Source organism: Schistocerca nitens, chromosome 1 (genome assembly GCF_023898315.1).
Source record: "Schistocerca nitens isolate TAMUIC-IGC-003100 chromosome 1, iqSchNite1.1, whole genome shotgun sequence".
In the NCBI taxonomy this organism is placed as follows: Eukaryota; Metazoa; Arthropoda; class Insecta; order Orthoptera; family Acrididae; genus Schistocerca; species Schistocerca nitens.
In genome coordinates, this window is record NC_064614.1 from 1120807230 (window position 1) to 1120825258 (window position 18029).

At 54.6% G+C, this 18029-nt stretch overlaps 53 non-coding genes across 53 annotated transcripts; all 53 read left to right on the top strand.

The window, feature by feature from the left end:
• Positions 1-321: 321 nt before the first annotated feature.
• Positions 322-393, top strand: Trnah-gug (transfer RNA histidin (anticodon GUG)). The gene has a single exon. It is a non-coding gene; the product is annotated as a tRNA-His (tRNA).
• A 287-nt stretch (positions 394-680) lies between these two features.
• Positions 681-762, top strand: Trnal-aag (transfer RNA leucine (anticodon AAG)). Its single transcript has one exon. It is a non-coding gene; the product is annotated as a tRNA-Leu (tRNA).
• Positions 763-840: 78 nt separating this feature from the next.
• On the top strand, positions 841-922 carry Trnal-cag (transfer RNA leucine (anticodon CAG)). Its single transcript has one exon. It is a non-coding gene; the product is annotated as a tRNA-Leu (tRNA).
• Positions 923-1202: 280 nt separating this feature from the next.
• Positions 1203-1274, top strand: Trnae-cuc (transfer RNA glutamic acid (anticodon CUC)). The gene has a single exon. It is a non-coding gene; the product is annotated as a tRNA-Glu (tRNA).
• A 382-nt stretch (positions 1275-1656) lies between these two features.
• On the top strand, positions 1657-1729 carry Trnah-gug (transfer RNA histidin (anticodon GUG)). The gene has a single exon. It is a non-coding gene; the product is annotated as a tRNA-His (tRNA).
• A 287-nt stretch (positions 1730-2016) lies between these two features.
• Trnal-aag (transfer RNA leucine (anticodon AAG)) lies at positions 2017-2098 on the top strand. The gene has a single exon. It is a non-coding gene; the product is annotated as a tRNA-Leu (tRNA).
• Positions 2099-2176: 78 nt separating this feature from the next.
• Trnal-cag (transfer RNA leucine (anticodon CAG)) lies at positions 2177-2258 on the top strand. Its single transcript has one exon. It is a non-coding gene; the product is annotated as a tRNA-Leu (tRNA).
• A 279-nt stretch (positions 2259-2537) lies between these two features.
• Trnae-cuc (transfer RNA glutamic acid (anticodon CUC)) lies at positions 2538-2609 on the top strand. The gene has a single exon. It is a non-coding gene; the product is annotated as a tRNA-Glu (tRNA).
• Positions 2610-2991: 382 nt separating this feature from the next.
• Positions 2992-3063, top strand: Trnah-gug (transfer RNA histidin (anticodon GUG)). The gene has a single exon. It is a non-coding gene; the product is annotated as a tRNA-His (tRNA).
• A 287-nt stretch (positions 3064-3350) lies between these two features.
• Trnal-aag (transfer RNA leucine (anticodon AAG)) lies at positions 3351-3432 on the top strand. The gene has a single exon. It is a non-coding gene; the product is annotated as a tRNA-Leu (tRNA).
• Positions 3433-3510: 78 nt separating this feature from the next.
• Trnal-cag (transfer RNA leucine (anticodon CAG)) lies at positions 3511-3592 on the top strand. The gene has a single exon. It is a non-coding gene; the product is annotated as a tRNA-Leu (tRNA).
• Positions 3593-3872: 280 nt separating this feature from the next.
• Trnae-cuc (transfer RNA glutamic acid (anticodon CUC)) lies at positions 3873-3944 on the top strand. The gene has a single exon. It is a non-coding gene; the product is annotated as a tRNA-Glu (tRNA).
• A 382-nt stretch (positions 3945-4326) lies between these two features.
• On the top strand, positions 4327-4399 carry Trnah-gug (transfer RNA histidin (anticodon GUG)). Its single transcript has one exon. It is a non-coding gene; the product is annotated as a tRNA-His (tRNA).
• A 287-nt stretch (positions 4400-4686) lies between these two features.
• On the top strand, positions 4687-4768 carry Trnal-aag (transfer RNA leucine (anticodon AAG)). Its single transcript has one exon. It is a non-coding gene; the product is annotated as a tRNA-Leu (tRNA).
• Positions 4769-4846: 78 nt separating this feature from the next.
• Trnal-cag (transfer RNA leucine (anticodon CAG)) lies at positions 4847-4928 on the top strand. The gene has a single exon. It is a non-coding gene; the product is annotated as a tRNA-Leu (tRNA).
• Positions 4929-5207: 279 nt separating this feature from the next.
• Positions 5208-5279, top strand: Trnae-cuc (transfer RNA glutamic acid (anticodon CUC)). Its single transcript has one exon. It is a non-coding gene; the product is annotated as a tRNA-Glu (tRNA).
• A 382-nt stretch (positions 5280-5661) lies between these two features.
• Trnah-gug (transfer RNA histidin (anticodon GUG)) lies at positions 5662-5733 on the top strand. The gene has a single exon. It is a non-coding gene; the product is annotated as a tRNA-His (tRNA).
• A 287-nt stretch (positions 5734-6020) lies between these two features.
• On the top strand, positions 6021-6102 carry Trnal-aag (transfer RNA leucine (anticodon AAG)). The gene has a single exon. It is a non-coding gene; the product is annotated as a tRNA-Leu (tRNA).
• Positions 6103-6180: 78 nt separating this feature from the next.
• Positions 6181-6262, top strand: Trnal-cag (transfer RNA leucine (anticodon CAG)). The gene has a single exon. It is a non-coding gene; the product is annotated as a tRNA-Leu (tRNA).
• Positions 6263-6542: 280 nt separating this feature from the next.
• Trnae-cuc (transfer RNA glutamic acid (anticodon CUC)) lies at positions 6543-6614 on the top strand. Its single transcript has one exon. It is a non-coding gene; the product is annotated as a tRNA-Glu (tRNA).
• A 382-nt stretch (positions 6615-6996) lies between these two features.
• Positions 6997-7069, top strand: Trnah-gug (transfer RNA histidin (anticodon GUG)). Its single transcript has one exon. It is a non-coding gene; the product is annotated as a tRNA-His (tRNA).
• Positions 7070-7356: 287 nt separating this feature from the next.
• Positions 7357-7438, top strand: Trnal-aag (transfer RNA leucine (anticodon AAG)). The gene has a single exon. It is a non-coding gene; the product is annotated as a tRNA-Leu (tRNA).
• Positions 7439-7516: 78 nt separating this feature from the next.
• Positions 7517-7598, top strand: Trnal-cag (transfer RNA leucine (anticodon CAG)). Its single transcript has one exon. It is a non-coding gene; the product is annotated as a tRNA-Leu (tRNA).
• A 279-nt stretch (positions 7599-7877) lies between these two features.
• Trnae-cuc (transfer RNA glutamic acid (anticodon CUC)) lies at positions 7878-7949 on the top strand. Its single transcript has one exon. It is a non-coding gene; the product is annotated as a tRNA-Glu (tRNA).
• Positions 7950-8331: 382 nt separating this feature from the next.
• On the top strand, positions 8332-8404 carry Trnah-gug (transfer RNA histidin (anticodon GUG)). The gene has a single exon. It is a non-coding gene; the product is annotated as a tRNA-His (tRNA).
• A 287-nt stretch (positions 8405-8691) lies between these two features.
• Trnal-aag (transfer RNA leucine (anticodon AAG)) lies at positions 8692-8773 on the top strand. The gene has a single exon. It is a non-coding gene; the product is annotated as a tRNA-Leu (tRNA).
• Positions 8774-8851: 78 nt separating this feature from the next.
• On the top strand, positions 8852-8933 carry Trnal-cag (transfer RNA leucine (anticodon CAG)). Its single transcript has one exon. It is a non-coding gene; the product is annotated as a tRNA-Leu (tRNA).
• Positions 8934-9213: 280 nt separating this feature from the next.
• Positions 9214-9285, top strand: Trnae-cuc (transfer RNA glutamic acid (anticodon CUC)). Its single transcript has one exon. It is a non-coding gene; the product is annotated as a tRNA-Glu (tRNA).
• Positions 9286-9667: 382 nt separating this feature from the next.
• Positions 9668-9740, top strand: Trnah-gug (transfer RNA histidin (anticodon GUG)). The gene has a single exon. It is a non-coding gene; the product is annotated as a tRNA-His (tRNA).
• Positions 9741-10027: 287 nt separating this feature from the next.
• On the top strand, positions 10028-10109 carry Trnal-aag (transfer RNA leucine (anticodon AAG)). The gene has a single exon. It is a non-coding gene; the product is annotated as a tRNA-Leu (tRNA).
• Positions 10110-10187: 78 nt separating this feature from the next.
• Positions 10188-10269, top strand: Trnal-cag (transfer RNA leucine (anticodon CAG)). The gene has a single exon. It is a non-coding gene; the product is annotated as a tRNA-Leu (tRNA).
• Positions 10270-10548: 279 nt separating this feature from the next.
• Positions 10549-10620, top strand: Trnae-cuc (transfer RNA glutamic acid (anticodon CUC)). The gene has a single exon. It is a non-coding gene; the product is annotated as a tRNA-Glu (tRNA).
• A 382-nt stretch (positions 10621-11002) lies between these two features.
• Trnah-gug (transfer RNA histidin (anticodon GUG)) lies at positions 11003-11074 on the top strand. The gene has a single exon. It is a non-coding gene; the product is annotated as a tRNA-His (tRNA).
• A 287-nt stretch (positions 11075-11361) lies between these two features.
• On the top strand, positions 11362-11443 carry Trnal-aag (transfer RNA leucine (anticodon AAG)). Its single transcript has one exon. It is a non-coding gene; the product is annotated as a tRNA-Leu (tRNA).
• Positions 11444-11521: 78 nt separating this feature from the next.
• Trnal-cag (transfer RNA leucine (anticodon CAG)) lies at positions 11522-11603 on the top strand. Its single transcript has one exon. It is a non-coding gene; the product is annotated as a tRNA-Leu (tRNA).
• Positions 11604-11883: 280 nt separating this feature from the next.
• Trnae-cuc (transfer RNA glutamic acid (anticodon CUC)) lies at positions 11884-11955 on the top strand. The gene has a single exon. It is a non-coding gene; the product is annotated as a tRNA-Glu (tRNA).
• A 382-nt stretch (positions 11956-12337) lies between these two features.
• Positions 12338-12410, top strand: Trnah-gug (transfer RNA histidin (anticodon GUG)). Its single transcript has one exon. It is a non-coding gene; the product is annotated as a tRNA-His (tRNA).
• Positions 12411-12697: 287 nt separating this feature from the next.
• Trnal-aag (transfer RNA leucine (anticodon AAG)) lies at positions 12698-12779 on the top strand. The gene has a single exon. It is a non-coding gene; the product is annotated as a tRNA-Leu (tRNA).
• A 78-nt stretch (positions 12780-12857) lies between these two features.
• Trnal-cag (transfer RNA leucine (anticodon CAG)) lies at positions 12858-12939 on the top strand. Its single transcript has one exon. It is a non-coding gene; the product is annotated as a tRNA-Leu (tRNA).
• A 280-nt stretch (positions 12940-13219) lies between these two features.
• Trnae-cuc (transfer RNA glutamic acid (anticodon CUC)) lies at positions 13220-13291 on the top strand. Its single transcript has one exon. It is a non-coding gene; the product is annotated as a tRNA-Glu (tRNA).
• Positions 13292-13673: 382 nt separating this feature from the next.
• Trnah-gug (transfer RNA histidin (anticodon GUG)) lies at positions 13674-13746 on the top strand. Its single transcript has one exon. It is a non-coding gene; the product is annotated as a tRNA-His (tRNA).
• A 287-nt stretch (positions 13747-14033) lies between these two features.
• Positions 14034-14115, top strand: Trnal-aag (transfer RNA leucine (anticodon AAG)). The gene has a single exon. It is a non-coding gene; the product is annotated as a tRNA-Leu (tRNA).
• A 78-nt stretch (positions 14116-14193) lies between these two features.
• Positions 14194-14275, top strand: Trnal-cag (transfer RNA leucine (anticodon CAG)). The gene has a single exon. It is a non-coding gene; the product is annotated as a tRNA-Leu (tRNA).
• Positions 14276-14554: 279 nt separating this feature from the next.
• On the top strand, positions 14555-14626 carry Trnae-cuc (transfer RNA glutamic acid (anticodon CUC)). Its single transcript has one exon. It is a non-coding gene; the product is annotated as a tRNA-Glu (tRNA).
• Positions 14627-15008: 382 nt separating this feature from the next.
• Positions 15009-15081, top strand: Trnah-gug (transfer RNA histidin (anticodon GUG)). Its single transcript has one exon. It is a non-coding gene; the product is annotated as a tRNA-His (tRNA).
• Positions 15082-15368: 287 nt separating this feature from the next.
• Trnal-aag (transfer RNA leucine (anticodon AAG)) lies at positions 15369-15450 on the top strand. Its single transcript has one exon. It is a non-coding gene; the product is annotated as a tRNA-Leu (tRNA).
• A 78-nt stretch (positions 15451-15528) lies between these two features.
• Positions 15529-15610, top strand: Trnal-cag (transfer RNA leucine (anticodon CAG)). The gene has a single exon. It is a non-coding gene; the product is annotated as a tRNA-Leu (tRNA).
• Positions 15611-15890: 280 nt separating this feature from the next.
• Trnae-cuc (transfer RNA glutamic acid (anticodon CUC)) lies at positions 15891-15962 on the top strand. Its single transcript has one exon. It is a non-coding gene; the product is annotated as a tRNA-Glu (tRNA).
• Positions 15963-16344: 382 nt separating this feature from the next.
• On the top strand, positions 16345-16416 carry Trnah-gug (transfer RNA histidin (anticodon GUG)). Its single transcript has one exon. It is a non-coding gene; the product is annotated as a tRNA-His (tRNA).
• Positions 16417-16703: 287 nt separating this feature from the next.
• On the top strand, positions 16704-16785 carry Trnal-aag (transfer RNA leucine (anticodon AAG)). Its single transcript has one exon. It is a non-coding gene; the product is annotated as a tRNA-Leu (tRNA).
• A 78-nt stretch (positions 16786-16863) lies between these two features.
• On the top strand, positions 16864-16945 carry Trnal-cag (transfer RNA leucine (anticodon CAG)). The gene has a single exon. It is a non-coding gene; the product is annotated as a tRNA-Leu (tRNA).
• A 280-nt stretch (positions 16946-17225) lies between these two features.
• Trnae-cuc (transfer RNA glutamic acid (anticodon CUC)) lies at positions 17226-17297 on the top strand. Its single transcript has one exon. It is a non-coding gene; the product is annotated as a tRNA-Glu (tRNA).
• A 382-nt stretch (positions 17298-17679) lies between these two features.
• On the top strand, positions 17680-17752 carry Trnah-gug (transfer RNA histidin (anticodon GUG)). Its single transcript has one exon. It is a non-coding gene; the product is annotated as a tRNA-His (tRNA).
• Positions 17753-18029: the final 277 nt, after the last annotated feature.

An 18029-nucleotide genomic window follows, 5' to 3' on the forward strand; every position in this document is an offset into this window, starting at 1 on the left:
TGACGCTTGCAGAAAATTACGTTAAGTACGATTCGCGGTCACAAGTGACGGCGAGAGCGATGCGACGTCTGTCCACCTCTTATTGAGGCACATACCTGTGGTCAACAGAGTTGGAGGACTGCAAGACATTGCCACGGGGGTTGAATGCAGCTAACCACACTGCTTAGTGTCCTTACAGCGCAGACACGTTCGTTTGCCAGTATACATATAATGGAGACCGCGTCTGGCACAGCTGTGGGGAGACACAGTGGTGTGTGGGCCGAGCTTTGCTGTTCATCGCCACTTGCAGTCGCGAGAACTGCCGTCGGCGGTGCCTCCGTGGCCGTGATCGTCTAGTGGTTAGGACAATGCGTTGTGGCCGCAATAACCCAGGTTCGAATCCTGGTCACGGCAATTTTTAAAGTTTTGCCTTGCTGTCGCTGCAGTGACGATTGTGACTCAGTGTTTGAAATTACGGTGCCCTCTTGATTTTTCACTCATGTTCCGCAGGCTGCGGGTGGCACTACCAATTCATTATCAACACGTAATGCCGCCGCACCAGAGAGCGGGCAGCTGCCTGTGTAGTTAATCTCTATTCGAAAATGGCAGTTGTTTGAGGTGCAATGGATGAGCAGCCAGTCGCAGCAGAACAGGAAGCTGTGTCGTGCACTGTTTCTACAAAAGCGAAGAACACCGGCACAGGTAGCGTGGCCGAGCGGTCTAAGGCGCTGGTTTAAGGCACCAGTCTCTTCGGAGGCGTGGGTTCGAATCCCACCGCTGCCAGCTTTTTCTCGTTTTTTGTGCCATTGCGATGTTTTCTCGTGGGGTAGAACGCAGCTCCTGTGACCGCCGTGCCACGTAGGTAGCGTGGCCGAGCGGTCTAAGGCGCTGGTTTCAGGCACCAGTCTCTTCGGAGGCGTGGGTTCGAATCCCACCGCTGCCAATGTTTTCTGTCTCGAAAGCAGGAGCACTGATTACCCGCGAAGGGAACAGCGCAGCAAGCCGTGAGCGTCTCCTTCTTAAATTGTCGTAGCAGCACAGTGCGTGGTGCAACGACAGGATTCACAGGCGCAGTCTGGTGTCACGATTGCTGGCGTTCGTCTCCACGAAATGCGTCCCGAGCATGCCGTTTCTACAAAGTGGAAACGCTAAATTTTGGCCGTTGTCGTCAAGTAGCGTGTGTACTGTTTGCTGCGTTCGCTGGAGGAGCGCTTGCGTCGTTATCCGGTGTGGTCTAGTGGCTAGGATGCCTGGCTCTCACCCAGGAGGCCCGGGTTCGATTCCCGGTACCGGAAATGCGCATTTTGTTGCTCCTCTTATGCGACTTGGCCCGACTTAGCTCGACTGACGCTCCGCTGACGCTTGCAGAAAATTACGTTAAGTACGATTCGCGGTCACAAGTGACGGCGAGAGCGATGCGACGTCTGTCCACCTCTTATTGAGGCACATACCTGTGGTCAACAGAGTTGGAGGACTGCAAGACATTGCCACGGGGGTTGAATGCAGCTAACCACACTGCTTAGTGTCCTTACAGCGCAGACACGTTCGTTTGCCAGTATACATATAATGGAGACCGCGTCTGGCACAGCTGTGGGGAGACACAGTGGTGTGTGGGCCGAGCTTTGCTGTTCATCGCCACTTGCAGTCGCGAGAACTGCCGTCGGCGGTGCCTCCGTGGCCGTGATCGTCTAGTGGTTAGGACATTGCGTTGTGGCCGCAATAACCCAGGTTTCGAATCCTGGTCACGGCAATTTTTAAAGTTTTGCCTTGCTGTCGCTGCAGTGACGATTGTGACTCAGTGTTTGAAATTACGGTGCCCTCTTGATTTTTCACTCATGTTCCGCAGGCTGCGGGTGGCACTACCAATTCATTATCAACACGTAATGCCGCCGCACCAGAGAGCGGGCAGCTGCCTGTGTAGTTAATCTCTATTCGAAAATGGCAGTTGTTTGAGGTGCAATGGATGAGCAGCCAGTCGCAGCAGAACAGGAAGCTGTGTCGTGCACTGTTTCTACAAAAGCGAAGAACACGGGCACAGGTAGCGTGGCCGAGCGGTCTAAGGCGCTGGTTTAAGGCACCAGTCTCTTCGGAGGCGTGGTTTCGAATCCCACCGCTGCCAGCTTTTTCTCGTTTTTTGTGCCATTGCGATGTTTTCTCGTGGGGTAGAACGCAGCTCCTGTGACCGCCGTGCCACGTAGGTAGCGTGGCCGAGCGGTCTAAGGCGCTGGTTTCAGGCACCAGTCTCTTCGGAGGCGTGGGTTCGAATCCCACCGCTGCCAATGTTTTCTGTCTCGAAAGCAGGAGCACTGATTACCCGCGAAGGGAACAGCGCAGCAAGCCGTGAGCGTCTCTTTCTTAAATTGTCGTAGCAGCACAGTGCGTGGTGCAACGACAGGATTCACAGGCGCAGTCTGGTGTCACGATTGCTGGCGTTCGTCTCCACGAAATGCGTCCTGAGCATGCCGTTCTACAAAGTGGAAACGCTAAATTTTGGCCGTTGTCGTCAAGTAGCGTGTGTACTGTTTGCTGCGTTCGCTGGAGGAGCGCTTGCGTCGTTATCCGGTGTGGTCTAGTGGCTAGGATGCCTGGCTCTCACCCAGGAGGCCCGGGTTCGATTCCCGGTACCGGAAATGCGCATTTTGTTGCTCCTCTTATGCGACTTGGCCCGACTTAGCTCGACTGACGCTCCGCTGACGCTTGCAGAAAATTACGTTAAGTACGATTCGCGGTCACAAGTGACGGCGAGAGCGATGCGACGTCTGTCCACCTCTTATTGAGGCACATACCTGTGGTCAACAGAGTTGGAGGACTGCAAGACATTGCCACGGGGGTTGAATGCAGCTAACCACACTGCTTAGTGTCCTTACAGCGCAGACACGTTCGTTTGCCAGTATACATATAATGGAGACCGCGTCTGGCACAGCTGTGGGGAGACACAGTGGTGTGTGGGCCGAGCTTTGCTGTTCATCGCCACTTGCAGTCGCGAGAACTGCCGTCGGCGGTGCCTCCGTGGCCGTGATCGTCTAGTGGTTAGGACAATGCGTTGTGGCCGCAATAACCCAGGTTCGAATCCTGGTCACGGCAATTTTTAAAGTTTTGCCTTGCTGTCGCTGCAGTGACGATTGTGACTCAGTGTTTGAAATTACGGTGCCCTCTTGATTTTTCACTCATGTTCCGCAGGCTGCGGGTGGCACTACCAATTCATTATCAACACGTAATGCCGCCGCACCAGAGAGCGGGCAGCTGCCTGTGTAGTTAATCTCTATTCGAAAATGGCAGTTGTTTGAGGTGCAATGGATGAGCAGCCAGTCGCAGCAGAACAGGAAGCTGTGTCGTGCACTGTTTCTACAAAAGCGAAGAACACCGGCACAGGTAGCGTGACCGAGCGGTCTAAGGCGCTGGTTTAAGGCACCAGTCTCTTCGGAGGCGTGGGTTCGAATCCCACCGCTGCCAGCTTTTTCTCGTTTTTTGTGCCATTGCGATGTTTTCTCGTGGGGTAGAACGCAGCTCCTGTGACCGCCGTGCCACGTAGGTAGCGTGGCCGAGCGGTCTAAGGCGCTGGTTTCAGGCACCAGTCTCTTCGGAGGCGTGGGTTCGAATCCCACCGCTGCCAATGTTTTCTGTCTCGAAAGCAGGAGCACTGATTACCCGCGAAGGGAACAGCGCAGCAAGCCGTGAGCGTCTCCTTCTTAAATTGTCGTAGCAGCACAGTGCGTGGTGCAACGACAGGATTCACAGGCGCAGTCTGGTGTCACGATTGCTGGCGTTCGTCTCCACGAAATGCGTCCCGAGCATGCCGTTTCTACAAAGTGGAAACGCTAAATTTTGGCCGTTGTCGTCAAGTAGCGTGTGTACTGTTTGCTGCGTTCGCTGGAGGAGCGCTTGCGTCGTTATCCGGTGTGGTCTAGTGGCTAGGATGCCTGGCTCTCACCCAGGAGGCCCGGGTTCGATTCCCGGTACCGGAAATGCGCATTTTGTTGCTCCTCTTATGCGACTTGGCCCGACTTAGCTCGACTGACGCTCCGCTGACGCTTGCAGAAAATTACGTTAAGTACGATTCGCGGTCACAAGTGACGGCGAGAGCGATGCGACGTCTGTCCACCTCTTATTGAGGCACATACCTGTGGTCAACAGAGTTGGAGGACTGCAAGACATTGCCACGGGGGTTGAATGCAGCTAACCACACTGCTTAGTGTCCTTACAGCGCAGACACGTTCGTTTGCCAGTATACATATAATGGAGACCGCGTCTGGCACAGCTGTGGGGAGACACAGTGGTGTGTGGGCCGAGCTTTGCTGTTCATCGCCACTTGCAGTCGCGAGAACTGCCGTCGGCGGTGCCTCCGTGGCCGTGATCGTCTAGTGGTTAGGACATTGCGTTGTGGCCGCAATAACCCAGGTTTCGAATCCTGGTCACGGCAATTTTTAAAGTTTTGCCTTGCTGTCGCTGCAGTGACGATTGTGACTCAGTGTTTGAAATTACGGTGCCCTCTTGATTTTTCACTCATGTTCCGCAGGCTGCGGGTGGCACTACCAATTCATTATCAACACGTAATGCCGCCGCACCAGAGAGCGGGCAGCTGCCTGTGTAGTTAATCTCTATTCGAAAATGGCAGTTGTTTGAGGTGCAATGGATGAGCAGCCAGTCGCAGCAGAACAGGAAGCTGTGTCGTGCACTGTTTCTACAAAAGCGAAGAACACGGGCACAGGTAGCGTGGCCGAGCGGTCTAAGGCGCTGGTTTAAGGCACCAGTCTCTTCGGAGGCGTGGTTTCGAATCCCACCGCTGCCAGCTTTTTCTCGTTTTTTGTGCCATTGCGATGTTTTCTCGTGGGGTAGAACGCAGCTCCTGTGACCGCCGTGCCACGTAGGTAGCGTGGCCGAGCGGTCTAAGGCGCTGGTTTCAGGCACCAGTCTCTTCGGAGGCGTGGGTTCGAATCCCACCGCTGCCAATGTTTTCTGTCTCGAAAGCAGGAGCACTGATTACCCGCGAAGGGAACAGCGCAGCAAGCCGTGAGCGTCTCTTTCTTAAATTGTCGTAGCAGCACAGTGCGTGGTGCAACGACAGGATTCACAGGCGCAGTCTGGTGTCACGATTGCTGGCGTTCGTCTCCACGAAATGCGTCCTGAGCATGCCGTTCTACAAAGTGGAAACGCTAAATTTTGGCCGTTGTCGTCAAGTAGCGTGTGTACTGTTTGCTGCGTTCGCTGGAGGAGCGCTTGCGTCGTTATCCGGTGTGGTCTAGTGGCTAGGATGCCTGGCTCTCACCCAGGAGGCCCGGGTTCGATTCCCGGTACCGGAAATGCGCATTTTGTTGCTCCTCTTATGCGACTTGGCCCGACTTAGCTCGACTGACGCTCCGCTGACGCTTGCAGAAAATTACGTTAAGTACGATTCGCGGTCACAAGTGACGGCGAGAGCGATGCGACGTCTGTCCACCTCTTATTGAGGCACATACCTGTGGTCAACAGAGTTGGAGGACTGCAAGACATTGCCACGGGGGTTGAATGCAGCTAACCACACTGCTTAGTGTCCTTACAGCGCAGACACGTTCGTTTGCCAGTATACATATAATGGAGACCGCGTCTGGCACAGCTGTGGGGAGACACAGTGGTGTGTGGGCCGAGCTTTGCTGTTCATCGCCACTTGCAGTCGCGAGAACTGCCGTCGGCGGTGCCTCCGTGGCCGTGATCGTCTAGTGGTTAGGACAATGCGTTGTGGCCGCAATAACCCAGGTTCGAATCCTGGTCACGGCAATTTTTAAAGTTTTGCCTTGCTGTCGCTGCAGTGACGATTGTGACTCAGTGTTTGAAATTACGGTGCCCTCTTGATTTTTCACTCATGTTCCGCAGGCTGCGGGTGGCACTACCAATTCATTATCAACACGTAATGCCGCCGCACCAGAGAGCGGGCAGCTGCCTGTGTAGTTAATCTCTATTCGAAAATGGCAGTTGTTTGAGGTGCAATGGATGAGCAGCCAGTCGCAGCAGAACAGGAAGCTGTGTCGTGCACTGTTTCTACAAAAGCGAAGAACACCGGCACAGGTAGCGTGGCCGAGCGGTCTAAGGCGCTGGTTTAAGGCACCAGTCTCTTCGGAGGCGTGGGTTCGAATCCCACCGCTGCCAGCTTTTTCTCGTTTTTTGTGCCATTGCGATGTTTTCTCGTGGGGTAGAACGCAGCTCCTGTGACCGCCGTGCCACGTAGGTAGCGTGGCCGAGCGGTCTAAGGCGCTGGTTTCAGGCACCAGTCTCTTCGGAGGCGTGGGTTCGAATCCCACCGCTGCCAATGTTTTCTGTCTCGAAAGCAGGAGCACTGATTACCCGCGAAGGGAACAGCGCAGCAAGCCGTGAGCGTCTCCTTCTTAAATTGTCGTAGCAGCACAGTGCGTGGTGCAACGACAGGATTCACAGGCGCAGTCTGGTGTCACGATTGCTGGCGTTCGTCTCCACGAAATGCGTCCCGAGCATGCCGTTTCTACAAAGTGGAAACGCTAAATTTTGGCCGTTGTCGTCAAGTAGCGTGTGTACTGTTTGCTGCGTTCGCTGGAGGAGCGCTTGCGTCGTTATCCGGTGTGGTCTAGTGGCTAGGATGCCTGGCTCTCACCCAGGAGGCCCGGGTTCGATTCCCGGTACCGGAAATGCGCATTTTGTTGCTCCTCTTATGCGACTTGGCCCGACTTAGCTCGACTGACGCTCCGCTGACGCTTGCAGAAAATTACGTTAAGTACGATTCGCGGTCACAAGTGACGGCGAGAGCGATGCGACGTCTGTCCACCTCTTATTGAGGCACATACCTGTGGTCAACAGAGTTGGAGGACTGCAAGACATTGCCACGGGGGTTGAATGCAGCTAACCACACTGCTTAGTGTCCTTACAGCGCAGACACGTTCGTTTGCCAGTATACATATAATGGAGACCGCGTCTGGCACAGCTGTGGGGAGACACAGTGGTGTGTGGGCCGAGCTTTGCTGTTCATCGCCACTTGCAGTCGCGAGAACTGCCGTCGGCGGTGCCTCCGTGGCCGTGATCGTCTAGTGGTTAGGACATTGCGTTGTGGCCGCAATAACCCAGGTTTCGAATCCTGGTCACGGCAATTTTTAAAGTTTTGCCTTGCTGTCGCTGCAGTGACGATTGTGACTCAGTGTTTGAAATTACGGTGCCCTCTTGATTTTTCACTCATGTTCCGCAGGCTGCGGGTGGCACTACCAATTCATTATCAACACGTAATGCCGCCGCACCAGAGAGCGGGCAGCTGCCTGTGTAGTTAATCTCTATTCGAAAATGGCAGTTGTTTGAGGTGCAATGGATGAGCAGCCAGTCGCAGCAGAACAGGAAGCTGTGTCGTGCACTGTTTCTACAAAAGCGAAGAACACGGGCACAGGTAGCGTGGCCGAGCGGTCTAAGGCGCTGGTTTAAGGCACCAGTCTCTTCGGAGGCGTGGTTTCGAATCCCACCGCTGCCAGCTTTTTCTCGTTTTTTGTGCCATTGCGATGTTTTCTCGTGGGGTAGAACGCAGCTCCTGTGACCGCCGTGCCACGTAGGTAGCGTGGCCGAGCGGTCTAAGGCGCTGGTTTCAGGCACCAGTCTCTTCGGAGGCGTGGGTTCGAATCCCACCGCTGCCAATGTTTTCTGTCTCGAAAGCAGGAGCACTGATTACCCGCGAAGGGAACAGCGCAGCAAGCCGTGAGCGTCTCTTTCTTAAATTGTCGTAGCAGCACAGTGCGTGGTGCAACGACAGGATTCACAGGCGCAGTCTGGTGTCACGATTGCTGGCGTTCGTCTCCACGAAATGCGTCCCGAGCATGCCGTTCTACAAAGTGGAAACGCTAAATTTTGGCCGTTGTCGTCAAGTAGCGTGTGTACTGTTTGCTGCGTTCGCTGGAGGAGCGCTTGCGTCGTTATCCGGTGTGGTCTAGTGGCTAGGATGCCTGGCTCTCACCCAGGAGGCCCGGGTTCGATTCCCGGTACCGGAAATGCGCATTTTGTTGCTCCTCTTATGCGACTTGGCCCGACTTAGCTCGACTGACGCTCCGCTGACGCTTGCAGAAAATTACGTTAAGTACGATTCGCGGTCACAAGTGACGGCGAGAGCGATGCGACGTCTGTCCACCTCTTATTGAGGCACATACCTGTGGTCAACAGAGTTGGAGGACTGCAAGACATTGCCACGGGGGTTGAATGCAGCTAACCACACTGCTTAGTGTCCTTACAGCGCAGACACGTTCGTTTGCCAGTATACATATAATGGAGACCGCGTCTGGCACAGCTGTGGGGAGACACAGTGGTGTGTGGGCCGAGCTTTGCTGTTCATCGCCACTTGCAGTCGCGAGAACTGCCGTCGGCGGTGCCTCCGTGGCCGTGATCGTCTAGTGGTTAGGACATTGCGTTGTGGCCGCAATAACCCAGGTTTCGAATCCTGGTCACGGCAATTTTTAAAGTTTTGCCTTGCTGTCGCTGCAGTGACGATTGTGACTCAGTGTTTGAAATTACGGTGCCCTCTTGATTTTTCACTCATGTTCCGCAGGCTGCGGGTGGCACTACCAATTCATTATCAACACGTAATGCCGCCGCACCAGAGAGCGGGCAGCTGCCTGTGTAGTTAATCTCTATTCGAAAATGGCAGTTGTTTGAGGTGCAATGGATGAGCAGCCAGTCGCAGCAGAACAGGAAGCTGTGTCGTGCACTGTTTCTACAAAAGCGAAGAACACCGGCACAGGTAGCGTGGCCGAGCGGTCTAAGGCGCTGGTTTAAGGCACCAGTCTCTTCGGAGGCGTGGGTTCGAATCCCACCGCTGCCAGCTTTTTCTCGTTTTTTGTGCCATTGCGATGTTTTCTCGTGGGGTAGAACGCAGCTCCTGTGACCGCCGTGCCACGTAGGTAGCGTGGCCGAGCGGTCTAAGGCGCTGGTTTCAGGCACCAGTCTCTTCGGAGGCGTGGGTTCGAATCCCACCGCTGCCAATGTTTTCTGTCTCGAAAGCAGGAGCACTGATTACCCGCGAAGGGAACAGCGCAGCAAGCCGTGAGCGTCTCCTTCTTAAATTGTCGTAGCAGCACAGTGCGTGGTGCAACGACAGGATTCACAGGCGCAGTCTGGTGTCACGATTGCTGGCGTTCGTCTCCACGAAATGCGTCCCGAGCATGCCGTTTCTACAAAGTGGAAACGCTAAATTTTGGCCGTTGTCGTCAAGTAGCGTGTGTACTGTTTGCTGCGTTCGCTGGAGGAGCGCTTGCGTCGTTATCCGGTGTGGTCTAGTGGCTAGGATGCCTGGCTCTCACCCAGGAGGCCCGGGTTCGATTCCCGGTACCGGAAATGCGCATTTTGTTGCTCCTCTTATGCGACTTGGCCCGACTTAGCTCGACTGACGCTCCGCTGACGCTTGCAGAAAATTACGTTAAGTACGATTCGCGGTCACAAGTGACGGCGAGAGCGATGCGACGTCTGTCCACCTCTTATTGAGGCACATACCTGTGGTCAACAGAGTTGGAGGACTGCAAGACATTGCCACGGGGGTTGAATGCAGCTAACCACACTGCTTAGTGTCCTTACAGCGCAGACACGTTCGTTTGCCAGTATACATATAATGGAGACCGCGTCTGGCACAGCTGTGGGGAGACACAGTGGTGTGTGGGCCGAGCTTTGCTGTTCATCGCCACTTGCAGTCGCGAGAACTGCCGTCGGCGGTGCCTCCGTGGCCGTGATCGTCTAGTGGTTAGGACATTGCGTTGTGGCCGCAATAACCCAGGTTTCGAATCCTGGTCACGGCAATTTTTAAAGTTTTGCCTTGCTGTCGCTGCAGTGACGATTGTGACTCAGTGTTTGAAATTACGGTGCCCTCTTGATTTTTCACTCATGTTCCGCAGGCTGCGGGTGGCACTACCAATTCATTATCAACACGTAATGCCGCCGCACCAGAGAGCGGGCAGCTGCCTGTGTAGTTAATCTCTATTCGAAAATGGCAGTTGTTTGAGGTGCAATGGATGAGCAGCCAGTCGCAGCAGAACAGGAAGCTGTGTCGTGCACTGTTTCTACAAAAGCGAAGAACACGGGCACAGGTAGCGTGGCCGAGCGGTCTAAGGCGCTGGTTTAAGGCACCAGTCTCTTCGGAGGCGTGGTTTCGAATCCCACCGCTGCCAGCTTTTTCTCGTTTTTTGTGCCATTGCGATGTTTTCTCGTGGGGTAGAACGCAGCTCCTGTGACCGCCGTGCCACGTAGGTAGCGTGGCCGAGCGGTCTAAGGCGCTGGTTTCAGGCACCAGTCTCTTCGGAGGCGTGGGTTCGAATCCCACCGCTGCCAATGTTTTCTGTCTCGAAAGCAGGAGCACTGATTACCCGCGAAGGGAACAGCGCAGCAAGCCGTGAGCGTCTCTTTCTTAAATTGTCGTAGCAGCACAGTGCGTGGTGCAACGACAGGATTCACAGGCGCAGTCTGGTGTCACGATTGCTGGCGTTCGTCTCCACGAAATGCGTCCTGAGCATGCCGTTCTACAAAGTGGAAACGCTAAATTTTGGCCGTTGTCGTCAAGTAGCGTGTGTACTGTTTGCTGCGTTCGCTGGAGGAGCGCTTGCGTCGTTATCCGGTGTGGTCTAGTGGCTAGGATGCCTGGCTCTCACCCAGGAGGCCCGGGTTCGATTCCCGGTACCGGAAATGCGCATTTTGTTGCTCCTCTTATGCGACTTGGCCCGACTTAGCTCGACTGACGCTCCGCTGACGCTTGCAGAAAATTACGTTAAGTACGATTCGCGGTCACAAGTGACGGCGAGAGCGATGCGACGTCTGTCCACCTCTTATTGAGGCACATACCTGTGGTCAACAGAGTTGGAGGACTGCAAGACATTGCCACGGGGGTTGAATGCAGCTAACCACACTGCTTAGTGTCCTTACAGCGCAGACACGTTCGTTTGCCAGTATACATATAATGGAGACCGCGTCTGGCACAGCTGTGGGGAGACACAGTGGTGTGTGGGCCGAGCTTTGCTGTTCATCGCCACTTGCAGTCGCGAGAACTGCCGTCGGCGGTGCCTCCGTGGCCGTGATCGTCTAGTGGTTAGGACAATGCGTTGTGGCCGCAATAACCCAGGTTCGAATCCTGGTCACGGCAATTTTTAAAGTTTTGCCTTGCTGTCGCTGCAGTGACGATTGTGACTCAGTGTTTGAAATTACGGTGCCCTCTTGATTTTTCACTCATGTTCCGCAGGCTGCGGGTGGCACTACCAATTCATTATCAACACGTAATGCCGCCGCACCAGAGAGCGGGCAGCTGCCTGTGTAGTTAATCTCTATTCGAAAATGGCAGTTGTTTGAGGTGCAATGGATGAGCAGCCAGTCGCAGCAGAACAGGAAGCTGTGTCGTGCACTGTTTCTACAAAAGCGAAGAACACCGGCACAGGTAGCGTGGCCGAGCGGTCTAAGGCGCTGGTTTAAGGCACCAGTCTCTTCGGAGGCGTGGGTTCGAATCCCACCGCTGCCAGCTTTTTCTCGTTTTTTGTGCCATTGCGATGTTTTCTCGTGGGGTAGAACGCAGCTCCTGTGACCGCCGTGCCACGTAGGTAGCGTGGCCGAGCGGTCTAAGGCGCTGGTTTCAGGCACCAGTCTCTTCGGAGGCGTGGGTTCGAATCCCACCGCTGCCAATGTTTTCTGTCTCGAAAGCAGGAGCACTGATTACCCGCGAAGGGAACAGCGCAGCAAGCCGTGAGCGTCTCCTTCTTAAATTGTCGTAGCAGCACAGTGCGTGGTGCAACGACAGGATTCACAGGCGCAGTCTGGTGTCACGATTGCTGGCGTTCGTCTCCACGAAATGCGTCCCGAGCATGCCGTTTCTACAAAGTGGAAACGCTAAATTTTGGCCGTTGTCGTCAAGTAGCGTGTGTACTGTTTGCTGCGTTCGCTGGAGGAGCGCTTGCGTCGTTATCCGGTGTGGTCTAGTGGCTAGGATGCCTGGCTCTCACCCAGGAGGCCCGGGTTCGATTCCCGGTACCGGAAATGCGCATTTTGTTGCTCCTCTTATGCGACTTGGCCCGACTTAGCTCGACTGACGCTCCGCTGACGCTTGCAGAAAATTACGTTAAGTACGATTCGCGGTCACAAGTGACGGCGAGAGCGATGCGACGTCTGTCCACCTCTTATTGAGGCACATACCTGTGGTCAACAGAGTTGGAGGACTGCAAGACATTGCCACGGGGGTTGAATGCAGCTAACCACACTGCTTAGTGTCCTTACAGCGCAGACACGTTCGTTTGCCAGTATACATATAATGGAGACCGCGTCTGGCACAGCTGTGGGGAGACACAGTGGTGTGTGGGCCGAGCTTTGCTGTTCATCGCCACTTGCAGTCGCGAGAACTGCCGTCGGCGGTGCCTCCGTGGCCGTGATCGTCTAGTGGTTAGGACATTGCGTTGTGGCCGCAATAACCCAGGTTTCGAATCCTGGTCACGGCAATTTTTAAAGTTTTGCCTTGCTGTCGCTGCAGTGACGATTGTGACTCAGTGTTTGAAATTACGGTGCCCTCTTGATTTTTCACTCATGTTCCGCAGGCTGCGGGTGGCACTACCAATTCATTATCAACACGTAATGCCGCCGCACCAGAGAGCGGGCAGCTGCCTGTGTAGTTAATCTCTATTCGAAAATGGCAGTTGTTTGAGGTGCAATGGATGAGCAGCCAGTCGCAGCAGAACAGGAAGCTGTGTCGTGCACTGTTTCTACAAAAGCGAAGAACACCGGCACAGGTAGCGTGGCCGAGCGGTCTAAGGCGCTGGTTTAAGGCACCAGTCTCTTCGGAGGCGTGGGTTCGAATCCCACCGCTGCCAGCTTTTTCTCGTTTTTTGTGCCATTGCGATGTTTTCTCGTGGGGTAGAACGCAGCTCCTGTGACCGCCGTGCCACGTAGGTAGCGTGGCCGAGCGGTCTAAGGCGCTGGTTTCAGGCACCAGTCTCTTCGGAGGCGTGGGTTCGAATCCCACCGCTGCCAATGTTTTCTGTCTCGAAAGCAGGAGCACTGATTACCCGCGAAGGGAACAGCGCAGCAAGCCGTGAGCGTCTCCTTCTTAAATTGTCGTAGCAGCACAGTGCGTGGTGCAACGACAGGATTCACAGGCGCAGTCTGGTGTCACGATTGCTGGCGTTCGTCTCCACGAAATGCGTCCCGAGCATGCCGTTTCTACAAAGTGGAAACGCTAAATTTTGGCCGTTGTCGTCAAGTAGCGTGTGTACTGTTTGCTGCGTTCGCTGGAGGAGCGCTTGCGTCGTTATCCGGTGTGGTCTAGTGGCTAGGATGCCTGGCTCTCACCCAGGAGGCCCGGGTTCGATTCCCGGTACCGGAAATGCGCATTTTGTTGCTCCTCTTATGCGACTTGGCCCGACTTAGCTCGACTGACGCTCCGCTGACGCTTGCAGAAAATTACGTTAAGTACGATTCGCGGTCACAAGTGACGGCGAGAGCGATGCGACGTCTGTCCACCTCTTATTGAGGCACATACCTGTGGTCAACAGAGTTGGAGGACTGCAAGACATTGCCACGGGGGTTGAATGCAGCTAACCACACTGCTTAGTGTCCTTACAGCGCAGACACGTTCGTTTGCCAGTATACATATAATGGAGACCGCGTCTGGCACAGCTGTGGGGAGACACAGTGGTGTGTGGGCCGAGCTTTGCTGTTCATCGCCACTTGCAGTCGCGAGAACTGCCGTCGGCGGTGCCTCCGTGGCCGTGATCGTCTAGTGGTTAGGACATTGCGTTGTGGCCGCAATAACCCAGGTTTCGAATCCTGGTCACGGCAATTTTTAAAGTTTTGCCTTGCTGTCGCTGCAGTGACGATTGTGACTCAGTGTTTGAAATTACGGTGCCCTCTTGATTTTTCACTCATGTTCCGCAGGCTGCGGGTGGCACTACCAATTCATTATCAACACGTAATGCCGCCGCACCAGAGAGCGGGCAGCTGCCTGTGTAGTTAATCTCTATTCGAAAATGGCAGTTGTTTGAGGTGCAATGGATGAGCAGCCAGTCGCAGCAGAACAGGAAGCTGTGTCGTGCACTGTTTCTACAAAAGCGAAGAACACGGGCACAGGTAGCGTGGCCGAGCGGTCTAAGGCGCTGGTTTAAGGCACCAGTCTCTTCGGAGGCGTGGTTTCGAATCCCACCGCTGCCAGCTTTTTCTCGTTTTTTGTGCCATTGCGATGTTTTCTCGTGGGGTAGAACGCAGCTCCTGTGACCGCCGTGCCACGTAGGTAGCGTGGCCGAGCGGTCTAAGGCGCTGGTTTCAGGCACCAGTCTCTTCGGAGGCGTGGGTTCGAATCCCACCGCTGCCAATGTTTTCTGTCTCGAAAGCAGGAGCACTGATTACCCGCGAAGGGAACAGCGCAGCAAGCCGTGAGCGTCTCTTTCTTAAATTGTCGTAGCAGCACAGTGCGTGGTGCAACGACAGGATTCACAGGCGCAGTCTGGTGTCACGATTGCTGGCGTTCGTCTCCACGAAATGCGTCCCGAGCATGCCGTTCTACAAAGTGGAAACGCTAAATTTTGGCCGTTGTCGTCAAGTAGCGTGTGTACTGTTTGCTGCGTTCGCTGGAGGAGCGCTTGCGTCGTTATCCGGTGTGGTCTAGTGGCTAGGATGCCTGGCTCTCACCCAGGAGGCCCGGGTTCGATTCCCGGTACCGGAAATGCGCATTTTGTTGCTCCTCTTATGCGACTTGGCCCGACTTAGCTCGACTGACGCTCCGCTGACGCTTGCAGAAAATTACGTTAAGTACGATTCGCGGTCACAAGTGACGGCGAGAGCGATGCGACGTCTGTCCACCTCTTATTGAGGCACATACCTGTGGTCAACAGAGTTGGAGGACTGCAAGACATTGCCACGGGGGTTGAATGCAGCTAACCACACTGCTTAGTGTCCTTACAGCGCAGACACGTTCGTTTGCCAGTATACATATAATGGAGACCGCGTCTGGCACAGCTGTGGGGAGACACAGTGGTGTGTGGGCCGAGCTTTGCTGTTCATCGCCACTTGCAGTCGCGAGAACTGCCGTCGGCGGTGCCTCCGTGGCCGTGATCGTCTAGTGGTTAGGACATTGCGTTGTGGCCGCAATAACCCAGGTTTCGAATCCTGGTCACGGCAATTTTTAAAGTTTTGCCTTGCTGTCGCTGCAGTGACGATTGTGACTCAGTGTTTGAAATTACGGTGCCCTCTTGATTTTTCACTCATGTTCCGCAGGCTGCGGGTGGCACTACCAATTCATTATCAACACGTAATGCCGCCGCACCAGAGAGCGGGCAGCTGCCTGTGTAGTTAATCTCTATTCGAAAATGGCAGTTGTTTGAGGTGCAATGGATGAGCAGCCAGTCGCAGCAGAACAGGAAGCTGTGTCGTGCACTGTTTCTACAAAAGCGAAGAACACCGGCACAGGTAGCGTGGCCGAGCGGTCTAAGGCGCTGGTTTAAGGCACCAGTCTCTTCGGAGGCGTGGGTTCGAATCCCACCGCTGCCAGCTTTTTCTCGTTTTTTGTGCCATTGCGATGTTTTCTCGTGGGGTAGAACGCAGCTCCTGTGACCGCCGTGCCACGTAGGTAGCGTGGCCGAGCGGTCTAAGGCGCTGGTTTCAGGCACCAGTCTCTTCGGAGGCGTGGGTTCGAATCCCACCGCTGCCAATGTTTTCTGTCTCGAAAGCAGGAGCACTGATTACCCGCGAAGGGAACAGCGCAGCAAGCCGTGAGCGTCTCCTTCTTAAATTGTCGTAGCAGCACAGTGCGTGGTGCAACGACAGGATTCACAGGCGCAGTCTGGTGTCACGATTGCTGGCGTTCGTCTCCACGAAATGCGTCCCGAGCATGCCGTTTCTACAAAGTGGAAACGCTAAATTTTGGCCGTTGTCGTCAAGTAGCGTGTGTACTGTTTGCTGCGTTCGCTGGAGGAGCGCTTGCGTCGTTATCCGGTGTGGTCTAGTGGCTAGGATGCCTGGCTCTCACCCAGGAGGCCCGGGTTCGATTCCCGGTACCGGAAATGCGCATTTTGTTGCTCCTCTTATGCGACTTGGCCCGACTTAGCTCGACTGACGCTCCGCTGACGCTTGCAGAAAATTACGTTAAGTACGATTCGCGGTCACAAGTGACGGCGAGAGCGATGCGACGTCTGTCCACCTCTTATTGAGGCACATACCTGTGGTCAACAGAGTTGGAGGACTGCAAGACATTGCCACGGGGGTTGAATGCAGCTAACCACACTGCTTAGTGTCCTTACAGCGCAGACACGTTCGTTTGCCAGTATACATATAATGGAGACCGCGTCTGGCACAGCTGTGGGGAGACACAGTGGTGTGTGGGCCGAGCTTTGCTGTTCATCGCCACTTGCAGTCGCGAGAACTGCCGTCGGCGGTGCCTCCGTGGCCGTGATCGTCTAGTGGTTAGGACAATGCGTTGTGGCCGCAATAACCCAGGTTCGAATCCTGGTCACGGCAATTTTTAAAGTTTTGCCTTGCTGTCGCTGCAGTGACGATTGTGACTCAGTGTTTGAAATTACGGTGCCCTCTTGATTTTTCACTCATGTTCCGCAGGCTGCGGGTGGCACTACCAATTCATTATCAACACGTAATGCCGCCGCACCAGAGAGCGGGCAGCTGCCTGTGTAGTTAATCTCTATTCGAAAATGGCAGTTGTTTGAGGTGCAATGGATGAGCAGCCAGTCGCAGCAGAACAGGAAGCTGTGTCGTGCACTGTTTCTACAAAAGCGAAGAACACCGGCACAGGTAGCGTGGCCGAGCGGTCTAAGGCGCTGGTTTAAGGCACCAGTCTCTTCGGAGGCGTGGGTTCGAATCCCACCGCTGCCAGCTTTTTCTCGTTTTTTGTGCCATTGCGATGTTTTCTCGTGGGGTAGAACGCAGCTCCTGTGACCGCCGTGCCACGTAGGTAGCGTGGCCGAGCGGTCTAAGGCGCTGGTTTCAGGCACCAGTCTCTTCGGAGGCGTGGGTTCGAATCCCACCGCTGCCAATGTTTTCTGTCTCGAAAGCAGGAGCACTGATTACCCGCGAAGGGAACAGCGCAGCAAGCCGTGAGCGTCTCCTTCTTAAATTGTCGTAGCAGCACAGTGCGTGGTGCAACGACAGGATTCACAGGCGCAGTCTGGTGTCACGATTGCTGGCGTTCGTCTCCACGAAATGCGTCCCGAGCATGCCGTTTCTACAAAGTGGAAACGCTAAATTTTGGCCGTTGTCGTCAAGTAGCGTGTGTACTGTTTGCTGCGTTCGCTGGAGGAGCGCTTGCGTCGTTATCCGGTGTGGTCTAGTGGCTAGGATGCCTGGCTCTCACCCAGGAGGCCCGGGTTCGATTCCCGGTACCGGAAATGCGCATTTTGTTGCTCCTCTTATGCGACTTGGCCCGACTTAGCTCGACTGACGCTCCGCTGACGCTTGCAGAAAATTACGTTAAGTACGATTCGCGGTCACAAGTGACGGCGAGAGCGATGCGACGTCTGTCCACCTCTTATTGAGGCACATACCTGTGGTCAACAGAGTTGGAGGACTGCAAGACATTGCCACGGGGGTTGAATGCAGCTAACCACACTGCTTAGTGTCCTTACAGCGCAGACACGTTCGTTTGCCAGTATACATATAATGGAGACCGCGTCTGGCACAGCTGTGGGGAGACACAGTGGTGTGTGGGCCGAGCTTTGCTGTTCATCGCCACTTGCAGTCGCGAGAACTGCCGTCGGCGGTGCCTCCGTGGCCGTGATCGTCTAGTGGTTAGGACATTGCGTTGTGGCCGCAATAACCCAGGTTTCGAATCCTGGTCACGGCAATTTTTAAAGTTTTGCCTTGCTGTCGCTGCAGTGACGATTGTGACTCAGTGTTTGAAATTACGGTGCCCTCTTGATTTTTCACTCATGTTCCGCAGGCTGCGGGTGGCACTACCAATTCATTATCAACACGTAATGCCGCCGCACCAGAGAGCGGGCAGCTGCCTGTGTAGTTAATCTCTATTCGAAAATGGCAGTTGTTTGAGGTGCAATGGATGAGCAGCCAGTCGCAGCAGAACAGGAAGCTGTGTCGTGCACTGTTTCTACAAAAGCGAAGAA